Below are 20,900 nucleotides of genomic sequence, written 5' to 3' on the forward strand. Positions count from 1 at the left end.
CTACAATTCTACTGGAAGTAGTATCAGGTCTCATTTAACAAGCAGGCCAGAGCACACCTACTTAAAACTCACCACACTCTGGCCAAGAACCAAGTATTGCCCACTGTGGGTATGGAGAACCTCTGTAGACTGGCCTGAAGGATAGAGGAGCCAAAACACAACAGCAGACTGAACACAACACACACTAGAGACACTCACTGAAGCAAAAACCCCTGGACACTACCTAAATTGTTTCTTCATAAAGCCATTGCTCTCAGGAGCAGGAAACATACCTGGGTGTTCTAACACAGAGAAGACAGAGACCTAGACAAAATGCCAAAAAGGAGAAATTCATACCAAATGAAAGAATAAGATATGGCCACAGCCTGAGATCTAAGTGGAACAGACATAAGTAATACAATGGACAATTTAAAGCAACAATCATAAGGATACTTGCTGGGCTTGAGAGAATAATAGAAGACTGGAGGGAGGCCCTTACTGCAGAGATAAAGAGTTAAAAAGGAGTCCAAATGAAGAATACAATAACTGAGGTTCGAGACGTACTTCATGTAAAGAACACAAGACTGGAAGAAGCAGTGGGATGAATAAGTAACACAAAGACAAAATAATGGAAAACAATAAAGCTGAACAAAAGAGAGAAAAAGAATTATGGAATATGAAAATAGATTTTGGGAACTCAGTGAATCCATCAAATGGAATAACATCTGTATTATTGGAGTCCCAGAAGAGGAGAGAGAGAAAAGGGGACAGAAAATTTATTTGAGGATATAATAGCTGAAAACTTTGGTAATCTGGGAAGGAAGCAGACATCCAAACTGAGCAAGCACAGGGCACTCCAAACAAAATCAACAAAATCAGGCCAACTCGAAGATATATCATAGTAAAATTTGCAAAATATAGAGTTAAGGTAATAATCTTAAAAGCATCAAGGGGAAAAAGTCCCCAAATTATAAGAGAAGACAAATAAGATTAGCAGCAGACCTCTCCACAGAAAATTCACAAGCCAGAAAGCAGTAGCATGATATATTCAACAGGCTAAATGGGAAAAATATCTACAGCCAAAACTATTCTATCCAGCAAGGCTATTATTCAGAATATAAGGATAAATAAAGAGTTTTTCGGACAAACAAAAATTAAATGACCACTAAAACATCACTGCAAGAAACATTAAAGCAGACCCTTTGGGAAAGAAACACCAAATAAGACAAAGACTAGAGAAGAACAGAGAAAAGCTCCAGAAACAATGACATAACAAGAATACAATAGCGCCAAATTCACACCTATCAATAGTTACTCTGAATGTAAATGGAATAAATGTTCAATCAAAAAACATAAGGTGTCAGAATTAATTAAAAAACAAGACCCATCCATATGCCGCCTACAAGAGAATCATTTTAGGTATAAAGACACCTGCAGATTGAACATGAGGGGATAGAGCAACAGTTCTCATGGCATCAAAAGAAAGCCAGAGTAACCATACTCCTATCAGAGTCACTGACTTTTAAACCAAAGACTGCAACAAGAGAAAGAGAGGGGCACTACATTATAATAAAGGGGACAATGTACCAAGATCTAACAGTTGTAAATATTTATGCTCCCAATGTGGGAGATTGCAAATATTAAACAATAATAACAAAGATAAAGAAACTCATTAACAAAAATACAAAATATTAAGGGACTTTAACATCCCATTTACAACAATGGACAGATCATCTGAGCAGAATATCAACAAGGAAACAATGGCTTTGAATGACACATTAGACCAGATGAACTTAACAAATGTATTCAAAACATTACATATTAAAGCAACAGGATACACATTCTTCTTGAGTGTACATGGGACATTCTCCAGAATAGATCACATACTAGGTCACAAATCAGGCCTCAACAACTACAAAAAGATTGAGATCATACCATGCATATTTTCTTACCACAATTCTATGAAACTTGAATTCACCCACGAGAAAAACCACAAACACAGGGAGGTCAAGGAACATCCTACTAATGAATGAATGAGTTCACCAGAAAATGAAACAAGAAATTTAAAAATACATGGAAACAAATGAAAATGAAAACATTATGGTCCAAAACCTTTGAGATGCAGCAAAAGCAGTCCTAAGAGGGAAGTATATAGCATCACAGGTCCATGTCAAGAAGCAAGAAAAATTTTAAATACACAACCTAACCTTACACATAAAGAGCTAGAAAAAAAAAAAACAATAAATGAAGCCTAAAGCCAGCAGCAGAAGAAAAATAATAAAGGTTAGGGAAAAAATAAAAGATACAGAAACAAAAAACAGAGTAAAACAGATTAATAAAACTGGGACCTGGTTCTTTCAAATCACTCTAGCCAGGCTTATCAAAAACAAAGAGAAAGGACCTAAATAAATAAAATCAAGCATGAAGAGAGATCACAACCAATATCACAGAAATACAAACAGTTATAAGAGAATACTCTGAAAAATTACATACCAACAATTTGGGCAATCTGGAAGAAATGGATAAATTCCAAGGAACATATAAATTACCAAAATGAAACAAGAAATAGAAATTTTGAACTCTCTAGCCAAATTATGGAAAGAGCCTAAATGTCCATCAACTGATGAATGGATAAAGAAATTGTGGTTTATATACACAATGGAGTACTACGTGGCAATGAGAAAAAATGAAATATGGCCTTTTGTAGCAACGTGGACGGAACTGGAGAGTGTGATGCTAAGTGAAATAAGCCATACAGAGAAAGACAGATACCATATGGTTTCACTCTTATGTGGATCCTGAGAAACTTAAGAGAAACCCATGGGGGAGGGGAACAAAAAAAAAAAAAAAAAAAGAGGTTAGAGTGGGAGAGAGCCAAAGCATAAGAGACTCTTAAAAACTGAGAACAAACTGAGGGTTGATGGGGGTGGGAGGGAGGGGAGGGTGGGTGATGGGTACTGAGGAGGGCACCTTTTGGGATGAGCACTGGGTGTTGTATGGAAACCAATTTGACAATAAATTTCATATATAAATAAAAAAAAAAAAAAAGAAATTTTGAACTCTCCAATTACCAGCAAAGAAATGACATTCAAGGCACCTGGGTGGCTCGGTTATTAAACATCTGACTTCAGCTCAGGTCATGATCTCACAGTTTATGAGCTAGAGCCCCTCTTTGGATGACCTCATTCCCCCCATTGAGCAAAACAAGAGCCCCACTTTGGGTGAGCTTCTCTCTCTCTCTCTCTCTCTCTCTCTCTCTCTCTCTCTGTCTCTCCCTTCCTCCCTCCCTTGTGGAATTCTCTCTCTCTCTCTCTCTCCCTCCCTCTTTCTCTGCCCCTTGCTCACTTGTGCTCTCTCTCTCTCAAAAAAAAAAAAAAAAAAGAAAAGAAAAAATTAAATCAGTAATCAACAATTTCCCAACAAAGAAGAGTCCAGGGGCTGATGGCTTCCCAGAGGAAATCTATACAACATTTAAAGAAGAATTAATACCTAATACTTGGGAACTGTTCCAAAAAATAGAAATGGAAGGAAAACATCCACTCATACTAGGAGGGCAGCAGTGCCTTGATTCCAAAACTAGACAATGGCCCCACTAAAAAGAGCATTAATGACCAACATCCCTGATGAACGTGGATTTAAAAATTCTCAACAAAATACTAGCAAATAAATCCAACCACACATTAAAGAATCATTCACCATGATCAAGTAGGACTTATTGCTAGGCTGCAAAGCAGGCTCAATATTCATAAATCATTTCAACATGATACAGCACATTACTAAAAGAAAGGGAGGGGCGCCTGGGTGGCGCAGTCGGTTAAGCGTCCGACTTCAGCCAGGTCACGATCTCGCGGTGCGTGAGTTCGAGCCCCGCGTCAGGCTCTGGGCTGATGGCTCAGAGCCTGGAGCCTGTTTCCGATTCTGTGTCTCCCTCTCTCTCTGCCCTTCCCCCGTTCATGCTCTGTCTCTCTCTGTCCCAAAAATAAATAAACGTTGAAAAAAAAATTAAAAAAAAACAATCCCTCAACAAAGTAGGGATAGAAGGAAACTTACCTCAACATCATTAGGGCAATATACAAAAGACCCACAACTAATATCACCCTCAGTGAGGAAAAACTGAGAGATTTTCCTCTATGGTCAGGAACAAGACAGGGCTGTCCACTCTCACCCTTGTTATTTAACATATTACTGGAAGTCCTAGCCTCAGCATAAGACAAAAGAAAAGAAAAGAAAAAAAAAAGAAAAGAAAAGACATCCAAATCTGCAAAGAAGTCAAACTTTCACTATTCGCGAACCACATGATAATCTGTGTAGAAAACCTGAAAGATTCCACCAAACAAAATTGCTAGAACTAATGCATGAACTCAGTAAAGTTGCAGGATATAAAATCAATGTACATAAATCTGTTGCACTTCTATACACCCGTAATAAAGCAGTCATAAGAGATATCAAGGAATCAATCCCATTTACAATTGTACCAAGAACCATAAGATACCTTGCAACAAACCTAATTAAGGAGGTAAAAGATATGTACTCTGAGAACTATAGAATACTGAGGAAATAAGTTGAAAAGGATACAAAGAAGTGGAAAAACATTCCCTGCTCGTGGATTTGAAGAATACTGTTAAAATGTCTTTACTATCCAAAGGAATCTGCACATTCAATGCAATGCCTATCAAAATAACACTAGAATTCTTCACAGAGCTAGAACAAACAATACTAAAATTTATATGGAACCACAGAAGATACCAAATAGCCAAAGCATCTTGAAAAAGATAAACAAAGTTATAGGCATCAAAACAATATGGCACTGGCACAAAAACAGACACAAACTTCAATGGAACAGAATCAAAAACCCAGAAATGGATCCACAAATATATTATCAACTAATCTTCAACAAAGCAGAAAATAATATCCAATGGAAAAGACAATCTCTTCAACAGATACTGTTGGGAAAACTGGAGAGCAACATGCAGACGAAAGACACTGGACCACTTTCTTACACCACACACACACAAAAATTCAAAATGGATGATAGACCTAAATGTGAGACATGAAACCATCAATATTCTAGTGGAGTAAACAGGCAGCAACTTGTTTGACATCAGCCAACGCAACTGCTCACTAGACACATCTTTAAAGACAAGGGAAACAAAAGCAACAATGAACTATTGTAACTCCATCAATATAAAAAGCTTCTGCACAGCAAAGGAAACAATAGACAAAACTAACACACAACCAACAAAATGGGAGAAGATATTTGCAAACAGCATACTCGATAAAGGGTTAGTATCCAAAATCTATAAAGAACTTATCAAACTCCAAAACCAAATAATCCAGTGAAGAAATGGACAGAAGACATGAATAGACACTTTTCCAAAGAAGACATCCAGATGGCTAACAGACACATGAAAAGATGCTCAATATCATTCATCATCAGTGAAATACAAATCTAAAACACAATGATATACCACTTCACACTTGTCAGAATGGTTAAAATTAAAAACACAGGAAACAACAGATTGTGGCGAGGATGTGACAAAGTGGAACGCTTTTAACACTGTTGATAGGAATGCAAACTGGTGGAGCCACTGTTTAAAATAGCATGGAGTTGCCACAAAAAGTTAAAACTAGAACTAGCCTACAATTCAGAAATGCACTATTAGTTATTGATCCAAAGGATACAAAAATACTGATTCCAGTGGGCACCAATTCATCTCTCAGGGGATGAGAGAGTAGTGTGATGCCATTTTACCCCTGCCCATCAGCACTGACAGAGCACCCCAGTGGAGGCTGGAGCAGCTTACAAGCCCACCTTACTGAACCCTGCTGATGCATCTTTACAAGAGCAAGTCATCTGAGAACTAGCACAGCTGGCCCCTCTCCCCAGAAGACCAACAAAAAAACCCCACATGCACGAAGTCTACTGATCATAAGGTGCTACAAAGCCTGATTTCTAGGGAAAACAGGATCTACCCTTTTCTAAAAAGCAGACCAAAACACGTGTACTGAAAACTCACCACACAGTGGACCAGGTTCAAATACTGTGCACTGCAGGCATGGAAAAACTCTGCAAAGGACTGGTCTGAGGGAAAGAGCAGCCAAAACACAACAGCAGAGTGCACACAACATACACCAAAAAAAACTTCCTGAAGCTCCAAGCCCTAAACAGTATGACCTCTTCTTAATATAGCCATTACTTTCAGGAGCAGGAAATGTAACATCTAGACAAAATGCCAAGATGGAGGAATTCATCCCAAAAAAAAGAACTAGAAGATATCACAGCCACAGATCTAATCAGAACAGATATAAATAATACATCAGAACTAGAATATAAAACAGCAATCATAAGGATACTAGCAAGGCTTCAGAAAAGTATAAAAGATGCTAGAGAATCTCTTTCTGCAGAGATAAAAGAACTAAAAACTATTCAGGCTGAAATTAAAAATGCTATAACTGAGATGCAATGACATCAAGGATGCATGAAGCAGCAGAATGAATCAGTGATATAGAAGATCAAATTATGGAAAATAATGAAGCTGAACAGAAGAAGGAAAGAAATATGTTAGATCACAATGTAGACTAAGGGAACTTGGCAACTCCTTAAAGCACAATAACATTCAGATCATAGGACTCACAGAAGAGAGGGAAAAAGTCAGATTTATTTGAGGAAATTATAGCTGAAAACTTCCCTAATCTGGGTAAAGAAACAGCCATGCAGGGACATCTAGGTGACTCAGTCAGTTAAGCATCCAACTCTTGGTTCTGGCTCAGGTCATAATCTCATGGTTCATGGGTTTGAGCCCTGTGTCATTCTCCCCAGATGGCAGCATGGAGCCTGCTTGGGATTCTCTTTCTCTCCCTTTCTCTTTATACCCCTCCCCTGCTTGCACTTTCTCTATCTCTGTCCCTATCTCTCCAAATAAAAAAATAAACGAATGAATGAATGAATGAATGAGCCATGAAAATCCAGGAAGCACAGGGAAAAACCACCAAATTCAACAAAAACCAGTCAACACCAAGGCATATTCTAGTACAATTTGAAAAATACAGAGATAAAGAAAGAATTCTGAAAACAGCAAGAAAAAGGAAACCCCTAACCTACAAGGGAAGACAACTCAGGCTATCTGTATATCTCTCCACAGGAACTAGGCAAGCCAAAAGGAAGTGACAAAATATATTCAATGTGCTGACAGAAAAAAATATGCGGCCAAGAATCCTTTATCCAATAAGGCTGTCATTCAGATTAGAAGGAGATATAGTTTTCAAGACAAACAAAAAATAAAGGAGTTTGTGACCACTAAATCAGCCCTGCAAGAAACATTAAAGGGGACCCTTTAAGTGAGTAAGAAAGACCAAAAGCAACAAAGACTAGAAAAAGGAACAATGAATTGTAGCCGCACACTGAAGACAAAGTTCTCACACACTTAGACTAAGCAGACATGCAGGGTTGCCTCCGCCAGCGAAGTAGCAGCAGCAGAAAACTGCACATAGTCTTTATTTCATGTTCGTCAGGTATAAACATCAAAGAATGTTAAAGCATAGGAAGAAAAAACAAAGAGTCTCCAGACATAGATCACACACATCTGGTGTTTATAGGAAAGCATGCAGGGAAGGTGTGCAGTTTCAAAGACTGATAGGCAATTACAGTGGGTCTGATTCCTAACTGGCTCCTAGGGGATCATGGGGCTATGTTCTCATAATGCTATCACGTCCAACAGCCTTGAGACCAGAACATTGCTAATGTTTCAGCAATTACCCTATTCACTTTCCCAGAGCTTACAATACACTCTCTAGAAATAACTCCACACAAAGTATCTCCAGAAACAGTGACTTTACTGGTAATACAATGGCACCAAATTCTTATCTACCAATAATTACTATGAATTTAAATGGACTAAATGTTCCAGTCAAAAGATATATGGTATGAAAATGGATAAAAAGAAAATAAGACTCATTTATGCTGCTTAAAAGAGACTCATTTTACACCTAAAGTCACCTGCACATTAAAACTGAGGGATGGAAAACTAACTATCATGCTAACGGACATCAAAAGAAATCCAGAATAGCCATACTTCTATCAGACAAACTGATTTTAAAACAAAGACTATAACAAGACATGAAGAAGGGCATTCCATCATAATTAAGGGGTCTACCCATCAAGATCTAACAATTGTTAATATTTATGCCCCCGCCTTGAGAGCGCCCAAATATATAAACCAATTACTAGCAAATATAAAGAAACTCATTGATAACAATACAATAATAATAGAAGACTTTAACATCACACTTACAGAAATGGACAGATCACCTAAGCAGGAAATCAATAAGGAAAAAATGGATCTGAAAGACACACTGCACCAAATGGACTTAACAGACATTCAGAACAATTTATCCCAAAGCAGCAGAATACACATTCTTTTGAGTGCACGTGGAACATTCTCCAGAATACATCGCATACTGGGTCACAAATCGGACCTCAACAAGTACAAAAAGATTAATATCCTACTATGCATATTTTCAGATCACAATGCTATGAAATTTAAAGTCAACCACAAGAAAAAATTTGGAAAACCTAAATACATGGAAGTTAAAGAACATCCTACTAAAAAATGAATGGGTTAATCAAAATCTTACAGGAGAATAAAGGCAACAACCTCTTTTACCTAAGTTTCAGCAATCCTTATTAGATATATCTCTGGAAGCAAGGGAAATAAAAGCAAAAATGAGATACTGGGACCTCATCAAGATAAAAAGGTTCTGCACAGTGAAGGAAACAATCAACAAAACTAAGACAACCAACAGAATGGGAGAAGATATTTACAAATGACATCAGATAAAGGGTTTGTATCCAGAATCTATAAAGAAATTATCAAACTCAACACCCAAAAAAATAATAATAACCCAGTGAAGAAATGGTCAGAAGTCATAAATATACACTTCTCCAAAGAAAACATCCAAACGGCTAACAGACATCAACTCATCATTAGAGAAATGCAAGTCAAATGAAATATCACCTCACACTTGTCAGAATGGCTAAACTGAACAACTTAGGAAACAACAGATGTTGGCAAGGATGTAGAGAAAGGGGAAGCCTTGCACTGTTGGTGGGAGTGCAGCCACTCTGGAAAACAGTGTGGAGTTTCCTCAAAAAATTAAAACTAGAACTACCCAACAACCCAGCAATTGCAGTGCTAGGAATGTATCCAGAGGATACAAAAATGCTGATTCAAAGGGGCCTGTGCAAACCAATGTTTACAGAAGCACTATTGTCAATAGACAAAGTACGGAAAGAGTCCAAATGTCCATCCACTGATGAATGGATAAAGAATATGTGGTGTGTGTGTGTGTATGTGTGTGTGTGTGTGTGTGTATACATACACACACACACATACACAATGGAATATTACTCAGTGATCAAAAACAATGAAACCTTGCCATTTGCAACAACATGGTTAAAACTAGAGTGTATTATGCTAACCAAAATAAGTCAGGCAGAAAAGACAAGTATCACATGATTTCACTCAAATGTGGAATTTAAGAAACACAACAGATGAACATATGGAAGGAAAGGAAAAATAAGATAAAAACAAAGAGGGAGGCAAACCATAAGAGAATCTTAACTCCAGAGAACAAACTGAGGGTTGCTGGAGGGGAGGTGTGTGAGGGGTGGGCTAAATGTCTGATGGGCCTTAAGGACAGCACTTATTGGGATGAGCACTGGTTGGTATATGTAAGTGATGAATCACTGGTTATACTCCTGAAACCAATACTACACTCTACATTAACTAATTTGATTTCAAATAAATAATTTTTTAAAAAATAAGAAATTGGTTAACCAGGAAATTAAAGAAATTTAAAAAGCACATGGAAGCAAATGAATCTAAAACCTATGGGATGCAGCAATGGTGGTCATACATGGGAGGTACATAGCAACACAGGCCCACTTGAAGAAGCAAGAAATGTCTTGAATATACCACTTAACCTTACACCTAAAAGAGCTACAAATGGAACAGCAAATAAAGCCTAAATCCAGCAGTAGAATGGAAATAATAAAAACCAGAGTAAAAATAAATGATATAGTAACAACAAAAAAAAGTAAAACAGATCAACAAAGCTAAGAGCTGGTTCTTTGAAAGACTCAATAAAATTGACAAACCCCTATCTAGACTTATCACAAAAAAGGTAGAAAGAACATAAATAAATAAATTCATGAATGAAATAGGAGAGATCACAATGAACACCACAGAAATACAAACATTTATAAGAAAACACTATGGAAAATTACATACGAACAAACTGGGAAACCTGGAAGAAATGGATAAATTCCTAGATACATACAAACTACCAAAACTAAAAGAGAAAGAAATTAAAAATTGGAACACTCATAACCAGAGAGAAATTCAATCAGTAATCAAAAATCTGCCAACAAACAAAAGTCCAGAGTCGGATGGCTTCCCAGGGAAACTACCAAACATTTAGAGAAGAATTAATACCCTTTCTTCTCAAACTATTCCCAAAAACAGAAATGGAAGGAAAACTTCCAAACTCATTCTAAGAGGCCAGCATTACCTTGATTCCAAAACCAAAGACCCCACTAAAAAGGTGAATTACAGGTCAACATCCATAATGAACATGGATACAAATGTTTTCAACAAGATACTAGCATATCAAATCTAATAGTACATTAAAAGAATTACTTGCTCCCAAATGGGATTTATTCCTGGGCTGCAGAGCTGGTTCAACATTCACAAATCAATCAACATGATACACCACATTAATGAAAGAAATGATAACAACCATATGATCCTCTCAACAGATGCAGAAAAAGAATTTGACAAAATACAGCATCAATTCTTTTTATTAAGATTTTTTTTGAGAAAGAGAGAGGGACACAGAGGATCCAAAGCAGGCCTTGCACTGATGGCAAGGGGCTTGAACTCACGAGCTGTGTGATCATGACCTGACCCAAAGTCGGATGCTCAACTGACTGAGTCACCCAGTGCCCACAGCATCTGTTCTTGATAAAAACCCTCAACAAGTATAAATATATGGAAAATAACTCAACATCATAAAGTCCATATATGAAAGACCCACAGTTAATATCATTAATGAGGAAAAACTGAGAGCTTTTCTTCTACAGTCAGGAACAAGAGACAGATGTAGTAGTTCAACATACTACTGGAAGTCCTAGCCTCATCAATCAACAACAAAAAGAAATAAAAGGCAACCAAATCACCAAGGAAGAAGCCAAACTTTCACTATTCATAGATAACATGATACACTGTAGAAAACCGAAAAGACTCTACCAACATATTACTAGAACTGTTACAGGATTTCAGGATAGTCATAGAATATAAAATCCATGTGCAAAAATCTTTTGGATTTTTCATACACCAATAATGAAACAGCAGAAAGAGAAATAAATGAATCAATCCCATTTACAATTGCACCAAAACCACAAGAAACCTAAAATAAACCTAACCAAAGAAGTAAAATATCTGTACTCTGAAACCTACAGAAAGCTTATGAAAGAAACTGAACAGAACACAAAGAAATGGAAAAACATTCCAGCTTATGGATTGGAAGAAGAAATATTGTTAAAATGTCTATACTACCCAAAGTAATCTACACATTTAATTCAATCCCTATTAAAATAACACCAGTGCTTTTACAGAGCTAGAACAAACAATCCTAAAATTTGTGTGGAACCACAAAAGACCCCAAATAGCCAAAGCAATTCTAAAAAAAAAAAAAGAAAAGAAAACCTGGAGGCATCACAATCTGGACTTCAAACTGTATTAAAAAAACTGTTGGGGCGCCTGGGTGGCGCAGTCAGTTAAGCGTCCGACTTCAGCCAGGTCACGATCTCGCGGTCCGTGAGTTCGAGCCCCACATCGGGCTCTGGGCTGATGGCTCAGAGCCTGGAGCCTGTTTCCGATTCTGTGTCTCCCTCTCTCTCTGCCCCTCCCCCGTTCATGCTCTGTCTCTCTCTGTCCCCAAAATAAATAAACGTTGAAAAAAAAATAATAAAAAATAAATTAAATAAATAAATAAATAAATAAATAAATAAATAAATAAATAAATAAACTGTAGTCATCAACACGGTATGGTACTGGCACAAAAACAGACATATAGATCAATGGAAAGAAGAGAAAAACCAGAAATGGACCTATAACCATATGGTCAACTGATCTTCAAAAAAGCAGGAAAGAATATCCAATGGAAAAAAGACAGTATCTTCAGCAAATGGTGCTCGGAAAACTGGACACCGACAGGCAGAAGACTGAAACTGGACCGCTTTCTTACAGCACACACAAAAATAAACTCAAAATGGATGAAAGACCTAAAGGTGAGACAGGGAACCATCAAAATCCTGGAGAAGAACACAAGCAGTAACCTCTTTGACATCAGCCATAGTAACTTCTTACTAGACACGTCACTGGAGGCAAGGGCAACAAAAATGAACTAATGGGAGCTCATCGATATAAAAAGTCTCTGAACAGTGAAGGAAACAATCTATAAAACTAAAAGGCAACTAACAAAATAGGAAGATACATTGCAAATAGCATATCTGTTAAAGGATTAGTATCCAAAATCTATAAAGAATTCTCAAACTCAACACCCTAAAAATAACTAATCCAATTAAAAAGTGGGCACAAGAGATAAGCAGACACTTTTCCAGAGACGACATCCAGATGACTAACAGACACATGAAAAGGTGCTCAACATCACTCATCATCAGGGAAATATAAATCAATATGATGAGACACCACCTCACACCTGTAAGAATGGCTAAAATTAATACAGGTGACAACAGATGTTGGGGAGGATGTGGAGAAAGGGAAACCCCCTTGCATTGTTGGTGGGAAAGCAAACTGGTGCAACCACTCTGGAAAACAGTATGGAGGTTCCTCAAAAAGTTAAAAATGGGGGTGCCTGTGTGGCTCAAGTTGTTAAGCATCCAACTCTTGATCTCAGCTCAAGTCTTGATCTCAAAGTCATGAGTTCAAGCCATGCATTGGGCTCCACACTGGACATGGATAAAGAAGATATGATACATATATATATATATATATATATATATATATATATATATATATATATATGTATATGGGGGAGAGAGAGAGAGAGAGAGAGAGAGAAGGAGGGAGGGAGAAGGAGAGAGTATTGCACAACTATTAAAAAGAATAAAATCTTGCCACTTGCAACAGCATGGATGCAGCAATGGAGCATAATACTAAGTGAAATAAGTCAGTCAGAGAAAGACAAATAGCATAGCATATGATCTCATTCATGAGAGGAACTTAAAACAAAGGAACAAAGGGAATAAAAGAGAGACACAAACCAAAAGATAAAAGAAAGACTCTTAACAGAAAACAAATAGATCGGTGCCAGAGGGGAGCTGCGTGGGAAGACGGGTGAAATGTGCAAAGGGGATTATGAGGATATTTATCGTGATGAGCATGGAGTAATACGTGGAATTGTTAAATCACTGTATTGTACCCCTGAACTATTATGGCACTGTTATAACTAATAAACAGAATGGTGACCATACTGTTTTTAAGACACCAAAAAATAAGTCAGAAAAAATATACATTATTATCAAAAGATTACTATATATCATCTCAGTGGATATGCACTGATATCACCATTCCTCTGGACTGGCACATAGTACTGGACATGCAATGTCCCTGCAGATTAAAACCGATTTTGGGGCGCCTGGGTGGCTCAGTCGGTTGAGCGTCCCACTTCAGCTCAGGTCATGATCTCGCGGTCTGTGAGTTCAAGCTCCACATCAGGCTCTGTGCTGACAGCTCAGGGCCTGGAGCCTGTTTCGGATTCTGTGTCTCCCTCTCTCTCTCTGCCCCTCCCCTGTTCATGCTCTGTCTCTCTCGGTCTCAAAGATAAATAAAACATTTAAAAAATTAAAAAAAAAATAAAACCGATTTTGACCAACATGGACTTTTGCCTAATTGTAAAATAATTCCCCAAATTTATTTTTCTCCCTCTGAAGAAATACCTATTGAAGCATATTAATCACATCCACATTTTTCTGTTTACCTCTGTTTAGGGCCTTGAGAACTGACAAAAGTAGACCCACTCAAAGGCCCTATGATTCCTTACAGAGCGACTGTACTCTTCAGATTATCTTCACTGATGGTTTTTTATTTAAATTCCAGATAGTTAACATACAGTGCAATATTTGTCTCAGGTATAGAATTGAGTGATGGATCACTTACATACAACACACATTGCTCGCCACAACAACCGTCATTGATGAATTTTAAAACTGTATTTGATCCTTTCACTCCAAGATAGGACTTCTCAGAGAGGCCTCCTCTGACCAGAGACAACCCAACCACGACACTCTCCATCCTCTATCAACACCATCTGCTCCCTGCCTCACTTCCTTAGCACTCATCATAAATGATTTCACTGCACTTGGTGTTTATTTGTTCATTGTCTGTTTTCCCCAAATAAAATTAAGATCTGTGGAGGCAGCAACTTTTCTGAATTGTCTGTTTTGTTGATTGCTAACATCTATTGCTTGTCAAATGTAGGTGCTCAGTATTTGGTGAATTGATTCATTCAGTTAGAGTGGTAAATGAGAGAGAAAACATATTCTTTGGGAGGTTTTTTTTTAAAGTTTCTTCATTTTTGAAAGACAGAGAGAGAGCACAAGCGGGGCTGGCACAGAGAGAGAGGGAGACACAGAATCTGAAGTAGGCTCCAGCCTCTGTGCAGTCAGCATGGAGCCTGACGCAGAGCTTGAACTCACAAACCATGAGATTATGACCTGAGCCGAAGCTGGACGCCTAACCAACTGAGCTACCCAGGTGACCCTGGGAGTTTATGTTTTCATTATAGGAAGATACATGTTATGGTATGAATCTTTGTGTCCCCCAGAAATTCATGTGTTGTTATGTTTTCACTCTTATGCGGATCCTGAGAAACTTAACAGAAGACCGTGGGGGAGGGGAAGGAAAAAAAAAGAGGTTAGAGTGGGAGAGAGCCAAAGCATAAGAGACTCTTAAAAACTGAGAACAAACTGAGGGTTGATGGGGGTGGGAGGGAGGGGAGGGTGGGTGATGGGTATTGAGGAGGGCACCTTTTGGGATGAGCACTGGGTGTTGTATGGAAACCAATTTGACAATAAATTTCATATATTGAAAAAAATTTTTTTAATGTAAAAAAAAAAAAAAAAGAAATTCATGTGTTGAAATCCTAACCCACAATGTGAAGGTGTTAAAACGTAAGGTCTTGGGGGCTGATTAGGTCATAAGGCTGGAGTCCTTGTGAATAAGATTAGTGCCCTCATAAACAGGACCCAGAGAGCTTCCTTAGCCTTCTGCCCCATGAGGACACAATAAGAAGACGGCCATCTACAAACCAGGAAGTGGACCTCACAAGACAACAAAACTGCCAGTGCCCTAGTTTTGCCCACCTGAGTCATAGCATTTTTGTGACAGTAGCCCAAAGAGACTAAGACAATACATTTTTTAAGTTTTTTTAAATATTAAATGTATTGTCAAATTGGGTTTCCATACAACACCCAGTGCTCATCCAAACAGGTGCCCTCCTCAATGCCCATCACCCTCCCTTCCCTTCCTCCTACCCCCCATAAACCCTCAGTATATTCTCAGTTTTTAAGAGTCTCTTATGGTTTGGCTCCCTCCCTCTCTAACTTTTTTTCCTTCCCCTCCCCCACGGTCTTCTGTTAAGTTTCTCAGGATCCACATAAGAGTGAAAACATATGGTATCTGTCTTTCTCTGTATGACTTATTTCACTTATCATAACACTCTCCAGATCCACCCATGTTGCTACAAAAAGCCATATTTCATTCTTTCTCATTGCCAAGTAGTATCCCATTGTGTATATAAACCACAATTTCTTCATCCATTCATCAGTTGATGGACATTTAGGCTCTTTCCATAATTTGGCTATTGTTGAGAGTGCTGCTATAAACATTGGGGTACAAGTGCCCCTAAGCATCAGCACTCCTGTATCCCTTGGATTAATTCCTAGCAGTGCTATTTCTGGGTCATAGGATAGATCTATTTTTAATTTTTTGAGGAAACTCAACACTGTTGTCCAGAGGGGCTGCACCAGTTTGCATTCCCACCAACAGTGCAAGAGGGTTCCAGTTTTTATTTAAATTCCAGTGAGTTCACACACAGATTAATGTTAGTACATTAGTAGGTGTACAACATAGCCATTCAACACTTCCACATAACACCCGGTGTTATCTTTTTTCCTTTGTTTTATTTCTTAAATTCTGCATGAGTGAAATTACATAGTATTTATTTTTTTCTCTGACAGACTTATTTCACCTAGCATTAGATTGTAAATGGCCCCTAAAGTAAACGGCTAAAAAAAAAAGCAAAAAAGGGGAGGGAACAAATAGAAAGTAGACGGAAAAGCTTATTTAGTCAAATGACTTCAAAAGACATTATATTGTTCATGTAAGGCAAAAGCACCTGCTTTATAATCTGAGTTTGTCCATTCCTTGACAACCAGCGAGAAATTTTTCAAAAGCTGAAGAATCCATATTTCTCTTATGTGTCCAGTGTAGCAAATCTATGTTCTATAATCACAGAATAAGGAGCAAGGGACAAGGAAATCACTGTGTGGAAATGTAATATGCAAGTAGATATATATATATATGTGTGAGAATTTCTATACATTTTTGTTTTTCATTTTCTGAAGTCAGTTACAAATTTAAAGAATTTTTTTTTTAAATAATAGGGGGAGCTATACAAAACTAAAGGAGAAGAGAACTCAAAAATGAAATTGAGATCTTTAGTCAAAGTGACTATTTTCAAGTATCCGTATGTTAAATTTTTAATAGATAAAACTGCCACTGACTGATTTTATATTTCTTTTTATCATCGTTATTAATAACAGTATTTATAAAGCATATATACACAAATGTATACACTACATACATATATACATAATATATGTATACATAGTACTAAAGGAAGTGGCTGGAAGGGGGGAAAATGTTTACCAGATATTTTGTCAAATAGTGGTATGGGCTCTTCCAAAATTGGTAAAAGTCAGTGTTTTCATACCATCAGACCCTTTAATTGACTTAGTAATAGCTAGTACTTATTGGAATGCTTACTATGTGTCAACCAATATTGTAATATTTTACATGTGTTTAAATCTCATACTAATCCTTTAAAAATGTATTATTTACTATCCCCCTAATATATAGGTAAGAAATCTTAGGCACTTAAGAAAAGTTAAGTAATTTTCCCAAGTTCACACAAGCTCATAACTAGAACCAAAAAACTCTGGTTCTATCTCCTTCACACTGTACTATATCTTGAGCATGCTTACTATCATACAAAAGCAGACAGTAACGTTGTTTTATTATTCAAAGATGAGAAATCATCACATTTAAATATGTATCATGAGTCAATTTGTGCTCATGCATTTTGTTAAAGTAATTATTAGTGGTATGTAATTTAATTTATTATCATGAACCAGCCCATAAAAATCTTCAGATTCATACTCGCTTCAGGGTCCTGGGTTTAGATAGTGACCTCAGACACAATGAAACTGTCATGGACACTGAAGTATGTGAGTTACTTATCATGGACATCAAGAAAAAGGCACATGAGAACTGAATAAAGATATAAATCTTGGATCTTCAACTTATTGTTTAGGGCTGTACAAATTCGCATCTTCTCTTCACACATTACTGTTTCAACTTGGCTATCAGACATAACAGTGATAGGTAATTTAAGATATTTGTTCCAAGAAAATTATTTCCAAACCAATGTATGTGCTATTAATAGTAAGAGTATCTTATAGAATTTCTTTTTGATCAGGCATTTTTATTCTATTTTTTTTCCACTTTTTCTCCTTCTACTTCTTCTTTATTTTCCTTTCTCTTTCTCTAGTTTTTTGATTCTCTATTTGGTCTTCCTTTTTTCTCCTTTCACTTTTCTCTATTTATGGCATGAGGCTTCCCCCAACTTTTCCTTTTCTTTTTCCAGGGTTACTTCAACAAACAATGCAAGTACACCTGGTTAAAGATCCAAACACTCCACCACTATGAACAAGGAGGAGCTCTGCAGAGAATTGACCAGTGACATAGAGCAGCCAAAATGCAACAACAGAGTTCATGCAACATACACCAAAAAGTACCAGGTCCTGGACTGTGTGTGACACCTTTTAATATATTAGTAATTACAGGAACAGGGCACAAAACAACCTATTAAGACATGCAAAAGACAGAAACTTATCCAAAGTGACTAAATGGAAGAATTCTCCCCAAAAGAAAAATAAGGAAGAAATCTCAGGCAGAAAATTGCTCAAAACAATATATAAACAATATATCTGAACAAGAATTTAGAATAACAGTTATTAGACTAATAGCTGGGCTTTAAAAAAGCATAGAAGACACCAGAAAAACCCTTGCTACAGATATCAAAGACCTAAGAACTAGTCACAATGAATTAAGAAATTCTATAAGTGATATACAAAATAAACTAGACAAAGTGACAGCAAGGATGGAAGAAGCATAGGAGAGAATAGGTAAAATAGATGAAAAAAATTATGGAAAATGATGAAACCAAAAAAAGGAGGAAAAGAAAATTACAAGACCATGAGGGGAGAACTAGAATCTAAGTGATTCAGTGAAATTAAATGATAGCCATATCATAGAGTTCCAGAAGAAAAGGAGCGAGAAAAGAGGAAAGAAGGTTTATTTGAACAAATTATGGTTGAGAACTTCCCTAATCTGGAGAAGGAAACAGGCACCCAAGTCCAAGAGGCACAGGGAACTCTCTTGAAAAGTAACAAACCAGATCAACACCATGACACATCATAGACAAACTGTCAAAATACAAAGATAAAGACAGAATTCTGATAGTAGCCAGGGACAAATGGGACTTAACCTACAAGGGTAGACCCATTTGGGTAATAGCAGACCTGTTCACTGAAACTTGGCAGGTCACAAGGGAGTGGCAGGAAATATTCAATATGCTGAACAGGAAAAATATGCAGTCAAGAATCCTTTATCCAACAAGGCTGTCATTCAGAGTAGAGATAAAGGCTTTCCTGGACAGACAAAAAATAAAGGAGCCCATGACCACTAAACAAGCCCTGCAAGAGATACTAAGGGGGACTCTGTGAGTGGAAAGCAGCAAAGACTACAAAGGACCAGAGACATCACTGCAAACACAAAACCTACAAAGAACACAATGGCACTAAATCCATATATTTCACTAATAACTCTCAATGTAAATGGGCTAAATGCCACAATTGAAAGTCATAGGGCATCAGAATGGATATAAAAAACACACACAAGATCCATCTATATGCTGTCTACAAGAGACTCATTTCAGACCTGAGGAACCTGCAGATTGAAAGTGAGAGGATGGAGAACCATCTAGCATGCTACTGGAAGTCAAAAGAAACCTGGGGTAGCCATACTTAGACAATCTAGATTTCAAAACAAAGATTGTAACAAGAGATGAAGAAGGGCATTATATCATAATTAAGAGATTTATCCATCAAGAATAGCTAATGATTATAAGTATGCCCCCAACATGATAGCACCCAAATGTATAAATCTATTAATCACAAACATAAGCAATCATATTAATGATAATAATACTCTCATTGTAAGTAATTTTAATACTCCACTTACAGAGAGATTATCTAGACACAAAACCAAAAAGGAAACACTGGTTCTGAATGACATACTGGACCAAATGGACTTAATAGATGTATTCAGAAGCTTTCATCCTAAAGCAACAGGATACATATTTTTCTCGAGTGCACATGGAACATTCTCCAGAATAAATCACATACTGGGTCACAAAACAGCCCTCCAAAAGTACAAAAAGATTGAGATTATATCATACCATGCATATTTTCAGATCACAACACTATGAAACTTGAAATCAACCACAAGAAATAAATTTGGAGAGCCCCCAAATACATGGAGGTTAAAGAACATCAAATTAAAAAATGAATGAGTTAATCAGGAAGTCAAAGAAGAAATTTAAAAATACATGGAGGCAAAAGAAAATGAAAACACAAGAGCCCAAACCCGTTGGGATGCAATAAACGCAGTTCTAAGAGAAAAATACCTTGCAATTCATGCCTATTTCAAGAAGCAAGAAAGGTCCCAACCACAACCTAACCTTACACGTAAAGGAGCTAGAAAAACAGCAGAAGATTAAGCTGAAACCCAGCAGAAAGAGGAAAATAATAAAGATGAGAGCAGAAATAAATGATATAGAATCAAAAAAAAAAACAGTAGAACAAATCAATAAGGCTAACAGCTGGTTTTTTGAAACACTAAACAAAATTGATAAACCCCTAGCTACACTTCTCAAAAAGGAAAGAGGACCCAAATAAATAAAATCTCGAATGAAAAGGGAGAGATCACAATGAACACCACAGAAACACTATTAGAGAATACTCTAAAAATTATATGCCAAAAAAATTGGAAAATTTGGAAGAAATGGACAAATTCCTAGACACTCACACACTACCAAAACCCAAACAGGGAAAAAATAGAAAAAACTGAACAGGCATATAAGCAGAAAAGAAATTGAATCACTTCTCAAAAATCTCCCAACAAATAAGAGTCCTGGGCCAGATGGATTCTCAGGAAAAATCTACCAGACATTTAAAGCAGAGTTAAAACCTATTCTGCTCAAACTGTTCAAAAAATAGTAATGGAAGGAAAGCTTCCATACTCATTCTATGAAGCCAGCATTACATTGATTCCAAAACCTGACAAAGACCCCACTAAAAAGGAGAATTACAGGCAAATAGCTCTGATGAACATAGATGCAAAAATTCTCACCAAGATACTAGCAAATAGAATTCAACAATACATTGAAAGAACTATTCACCGTGACTAACTGGGATTCACTCTTGGCCTGCAGGG

This window comes from Puma concolor, chromosome B2 (genome assembly GCF_028749965.1).
Source record: "Puma concolor isolate L17-30 chromosome B2, mPumCon1.1.hap2, whole genome shotgun sequence".
NCBI lineage: Eukaryota > Metazoa > Chordata > Mammalia > Carnivora > Felidae > Puma > Puma concolor.